This window comes from Meles meles, chromosome 16 (genome assembly GCF_922984935.1).
Source record: "Meles meles chromosome 16, mMelMel3.1 paternal haplotype, whole genome shotgun sequence".
NCBI classification, from domain to species: domain Eukaryota; kingdom Metazoa; phylum Chordata; class Mammalia; order Carnivora; family Mustelidae; genus Meles; species Meles meles.
Genome location: NC_060081.1, coordinates 62,073,118 through 62,079,416, shown reverse-complemented (window position 1 = coordinate 62,079,416; position 6,299 = coordinate 62,073,118). Strand labels below are relative to the sequence as shown.

General features: G+C 49.2%; 1 pseudogene; it reads left to right on the top strand.

Moving 5' to 3' along the window:
* The first annotated feature begins 4,491 nt into the window (after positions 1–4,491).
* Positions 4,492–5,027, top strand: LOC123926634 (annotated as a pseudogene).
* Positions 5,028–6,299: the final 1,272 nt, after the last annotated feature.

Below are 6,299 nucleotides of genomic sequence, written 5' to 3'. Positions count from 1 at the left end.
AGACCTGCAGCCAGATGAGGAACGGAGCCTGTTGGGAGAGAGGGTGGGGAAGGTTGAAGGCTTTGCGGCAGCCCAATTTTCAGCAAGTCGAGATGGGGAGAAGTTTGCTTGTGAAATTGTTTGAGGTTTATTTCTGGCCGGAGGGTAGCGGAAGTGGGGCCACCGCCTCCAGCCTCTTCCTCTTCCAAGCTCTGCGGCCCAGTGCTGCCCGAGGACCCTCCCTGCAACACCTCTGTCTAGCGGCATGCCTCCACTCACTCCCCATTCATTACCTAGGGATTGAAATGTAAACATCCAGCGTGGCAGCTGAGGCTGGCCGTCACAGCCTGGCTCTGATTTCTCCAACTGGACCTTCCACCAGCTTCCTGCTGAGCCTGCGCTCTGGCTCCCCCGGAGCCTGCCGGTCCCCACTGATCCACGGGAGACCATTGCCAGCCAGGCCACACATACAACAAATGGATTTTACAGTTCTAGGCTCTGGACGGCTCCACATTTTTTTTTTCTCTTGCCTACATTGTTTTAAATCAACTTTATTAAGGTATAATGTATATGCAATAAATGCAGACATTTTAAGTGTACAGTCCATGAGTTTTGACACATGTATATATCCGCGTACCCACATCATCATCAAGATAAAAACACTTGCATCACCCCAAGGATCTCCCTCGTGCCTCTTCCCAGCCAATCTCTGATCCCACCTCCTACCCCTGAAAACCATGGACTTGCTTTCCGAGACCATCCGTTCATTTTGCCTGTTCCAGAGCTTTGTGTGAATGGAACGGAGCAGTCTGCATCCCAACTGTGCTGACTGCCTTCTTTCACGCAGCTTTAACTCTTTGAGAGGAATCCATGGTATTTCATGTGTCAGTACTTCACTCCTGTTTATTGTAGAACAGTGCACACAGCTGCCGGACCAATCCTTTTTTTTTTTTTAAAGATTTTGTTTATTTATTTGACAGACAGAGATCACAGGTAGGCAGAGAGGCAGGCAGAGAGAGCGGGGGAAGCAGGCTCCCTGCTGAGCAGAGAGCCTGATGCGGGGCTTGATTCCAGGACCCTGAGACCATGACCTGAGCTGAAGGCAGAGGCTTTAACCCACTGAGCCACCCAGCAGCCCCGGACCAATCCTTTTATTGTATTGTATCGTATCTTTAATTTTCTTCGCATAGGAAACACATCCACGTGGCTCCATAGTCACTCCGTATAACAAGAAAGACAGCGAGGGGTGTGGCTCTCAACCGTTTTCTGCATCCCATTGGCTCCTATTGTCTCTGAAACAAATCAACATGAAATTCCACTGGGGTAAGACATCGAAGGTGATTTGACATCTTACATCCTAGAGCCCATGGGAGCCCAGAGAGGGAGCAATCAAGACAAGAGAGGTACTTGGTCTGGGTTTCGAAGTACGTGTAGGAGTTTGGTAAATAGTCGCAGAGAGGAAAGGTATCCTGGACGGAGGGAACAGAATGAGCCAAGACACGGAAGCCTGAGGCAGCACTGCACATCCTGGAAAGCACAAGGAACTATAGGGTGAGAGGCAGGAATGAACGAGAGTGTGGCCGAAGACCAGGCATAAACATGGACAGAATCACCTCTTGAAGGGTCTGGATAGCCTGGCTGAAGTATGAACAAGGAAGCGTTTTCATTTTCCCACCATTGATCATCTCTATGTTGTGTTAAATTTTCCTTTTCCCCTGGATGGTGGCTCCTTTCGTGACCTCTTAGTCCTGATTCAAACATTTCCATCACGTTCAGTTTAATTTATAACTTGGTCCTGTGCTTGTAAACCTGAAGCTCATATTCCACCACTCAATGCTTTCTCTCTGCCCCGTGCAGGCATCTGAGGCTCTCACGGCTTGGAGCAGGCAAGCATGTATGTGCCCGTGCGTGCACATGTATGTCCACATGTGCAATGGTATGTGAGCACGTGTGTGCGTGAGTGTATCCGTGCACATGTGTGTATCCGTGCGTGTGTGCTTACATGGGCATGCATGTGTGCACGTGTGTGTGGGGGGTCTGGTTGTCTCGTCATGCAACCGTCCCTCCCTCTCCCCTACTCTGACCTGTAAGGAAGGAGGGAGGGGCTACCAGGGGGCGCTGGAAGTCCTCTCCGTGTATCTCAGGGGTGGTGAGGTGGCCCATGCGGAGGCTCCTCAGCACCGACCAAGCTTGATATCCATCAGCTCAGGGTGGGTAAACTGAGGACCCCGGGGGTCCTGTTACTGAGGTGCTCAATTCCAAGCAGCAGTTCCAGGCAAGAACCGACCTTTGGGAGGATTGTCCTCTACTTGCAGCTCCCAATATGTCCTTGATCCTAGGCCTGTGGCCAGAGTTAAGTCTAGTTTCACTTCCCTTTGAAAGATGAGACATCAGGGGAGTGGTCCTTGCCTTTTCTTTGCTTGTCGCAGTGCCTACATCTCTAGGACATCCCCATTCTTCTGGGGGCCCCTTTGTCTCAGTTTTGTTTAGGGGAACAGTCAAGAATCTTTTCCTCTCTCCCGTCAGATGGTCTGGAGAAGGGATAGTAAGGGTCTTTGTTGACATCCTCCTGGAAAGAGTTTAATCAGGAGCCTGGCCAGCTCAGGTCTGGGTTCTGCCCAGAGCTCCAGCAGCAGCCAGAGGATGGAGATCTACATGAAGGGGGCTCATGGATTTGGACTTCAGGGTGGTTGGGGAGACAGAACAGACTCAGACTGCCCATGTCAGTTTCCTGGGCCTCTGTGACAGGGTGAGCAAGCTGGCAGGATTCAGTAACAGAAATTTATTTTCTCAAGGTTCCAGAGCCTTGACATCTGAGATCGAGGAATTGGGGGCACTGAGTCACCTCAGGGCTGTGAGGGAGATCCACTCCAGTCCTCTCCCCTCGCTCCTGGGGCTCTCTGCTAATTGTTGGCATTTTGTGGCTTCTGCCTTCATTGTCCATGGAGTTCTCTCTGGGCATGTGGCTGTCTCCAAATTTCTTTCTTTCAATAGACACCAGTCCTGTTGGATTAGAAGCCCACCTTAATGACCCATCTTAATCAATTACCTCTGCAATGACCCTATTTCCCAACAGCATCACATTCTGAGGTATTGGGGGCTACAGTTTCAACATATGATTTTGCGGGGGGCAATCCAGCTCATAACAGTGTCCCATCAACTGTCAGGAGTGAGGATAGCAGTTCAAGTCTTGGGGATGCCGGACTTTGCATCAAGGACCTACATGACTGTCCCTCCATAGCCTCTATCCCATCCCCCAAATGGGCATAATGTTACCAAGCTTGCAGGATTTTTGTGGAGATTAAATAAGATAACATTTGGGAATGCACTGGAGTGTCTGGGACCTGCTGAGCACTAGGCAGAGAGGTCGAATGCATTGGGGACCATCCCCCAAGCTGACCTCCTGAGACGTCTCATCTTGCCAGAGATGCAAAACCAGCAGAAGAGAAAACCTCCTAATTGTGACTTTCACTTCTCCTTTGGCCAAAACTTGAGGTCATGTCCAGGGAATTGGAAGTTCATGCGTCAGAACTGCAGGGTTTAAGCCCCGCACAAGCTCTGTGCTGAAGGCGTGCATTTGACACAATTTCATGGGCACTACCTCTTCATCGGGACCTCCCAGGCATCCTGCACACATCTGACTTGTGTGCCCTCTGCCACCTCGTCCTGGGACTGGTCTCCTCACTGGCCACCACCGAAATCCCTCTTCTTCCAAAGATAAGGAGTGTATACCACCCTGTGAATACCCAGGGGTGGCCCAGCCATGGCATTTTTCTTCTCCCTCACGGTGGGACCACTTGACCTCTCTGTTGGGTGTGCCGCAGGCCTGCGCAGACCTTGACCTGCATCAGGGACATTGTGTCTGTCTTTAGTCCTTTATCCCGGAGGACTGATTAAAATCAGTCCCACCCCTCAGCTTCTTCCAGAACTGAGCTGAAGCTTACTGATTACAAAACCTTTTTTTTTCTTAAAGCTTTTATTTATTTATTTTTTTGAGAGAGAGAGAGTGTGTGTGCACAGGGTGTGAGCCAGGGGAGGGACAAAAGGGGAGGGAGAGAGAGAGAGAGAACCCTAAGCACACTTGGTGCTGAGCTCAGAGCCCCAGTGGGGCTCGAGCTCACGACCTGGACCAAGCTGAGCCACCCAGGCGCCACTGTTTACACAATATCCTTATGGACAATATCCGTTCATGATAAAAACAGTACAAATGGTATAAAAGGGTGACAACAGCTCTTCCTTCCACTACTGTCCCCAGGCCTCCAGCTTTCTGTCCCAGAGGCAGTGTCTTTCTCGTCTTTGCAGAAGTCCTTTGTGACACCAGAAGCGCACATGATAACACGAGTCCTCTATATTGTACTCTGCATGTCTTTGACCTTGGAGGGAGGGCACAGTGGCCGCAGATTGTGAGCAGCATGTGGTCACTCGACTCCCTGCAGCTGATCCCCTCCTGCCCCACGGGGCACCTCCTAGGGTGATGGAGGACACCCGCCTTACGGCCACGGTGGCCCACACATGGGGACTGCAGCGACCTGCATACCCGGGCCTGCTGGTTGAGCCTCCATAGCCTCCATCACATTGTGAATGTCAAAAAGCAGGTGTCTGTTTGATGACTGTGCGGACAGCGGGAACTTCAGGGGACCCTGGCTCTCTGGATGAGACCGTCCATGAAAGACTGGCAGAGAAGACCGTGGACTCCTTAAGCAGACTTTGTTGAAGACCTCGCAGAAAGACCTTACGCGTTGGAAGACTGTGAGGTCTCGTCTGGGAGTGGTGTTTTAACAGTTAAACTGGGTGGAGGTCCAGGACCCTATGGGATCAACAAGCAGACCCCAAACAGGCAAATCTGGTTATGTTCACCTCGGCGGGGTTCAGGGGTTAAGACTTACAACTGGATGGGGAAGAACCTGGGGTACTCCCACCACGATGTGTCCCTCCAGCATCTGCTGTCCACTGGCCTGACTAAGGCCTTAAAAACCAAGTGGGACTGATCTTCTCTGGCCTCTTCTGGAAAAAGCACTTGGTGCCCAGGACTATTCCAAAGACATTAAAAGCTATAAAGCCAAGACCCCGGGCTTTCTTCTGCAGCTAAGTGTCTGATTTGTTCCATTCCCGATTTTGAAGACAGTGGTCTGCCGTGCCTCAGCTCTGTGAAAAGAATGCGTTGCCTCCCACCCTCCCCCAAATTCCAATTTTTAATTTCCATAGTCTTTTTAAAAAATTTATTGTCTGATTTCTTCCTTCACAGGATATCCCTTCTCTTTGATAATGTCCATATATGCATATATTTCTATATAATGTTATACATATACATTTATATATAACGTTCTCTTTTATGCAAAGAAAAATAAGAAGGAGAAATATCAGAAGGGGAAATGACTTGATTTCACTATCCATTCTTTGAAGGACTGAACTGCAAAAAATCACATAAAGAGCAGCTGGCTAACTTCACCTCACTGTCCACAAATGAGGCTCATTCAAGAGTTTCCTACGAATGTGAAAATAACAACAAAAACTTGACCTTGGAGCTGGTTTCACATCAGCATACTTGGAGTGCAGATCTGCCCTGTCTGAATGACTGCAGAGTATTCCATTATGTGGATTCATGGTTTGTGTGACAGGTCCTCTCTTGACGGACATTTAGATTAGTTCTGTTCTTGCTGTGCTAAACTATACTGCCGATAGTATCATTGTGATAAGGGAACTGTGGGCCGGTGTGACTATGTCTGTGGGAATTCTCTTACAAGCCCATACTTTGGCTGCTGGGGTCTTTGCAAGTTTTGCTAGATTGTTGCTATGTTCCCTCCAAACAAGTTGAACTCACTCACGATTGTCTGTTTCATTTGGGGACTGGCTGTTGGCTTTGCCTCTGAAACCGAAACCGGAGGCAGGACCCACAACGCACTTCTCATTTGTGGCTTTTCTCTGATCTACTTCCCGTCCACGTGGACCACCTTTTTAAAAAATCACTTTTCTTCCCCTCTAAAAGTCAAAAACCACATGCCAAAACAAATGCACTGTGTGGAAAGAGGGTCTTCCTTATCTTTTTTTATTTTTTTAAAGATTTTTATTTATTTATTTGACAGAGATCGCAAGTAGGCAGAGAGAGGGGGAAGCGGGCTCCTTGCTGAGCAGAGAGCCTGATGCAGGACCCTGAGATCACATCATGAACTAAAGGCAGAGGGTTTAACCCACTGAACCACCCAGGCACCCTGGAGAGAGAGTCTTCCTTATCTTATTTACAACTGTATACCTTCCTCCTAACACACTCTCTGATCTATAAGAGGCACTCGGTAAATATTGGATGAATGAGTGAATGAGTA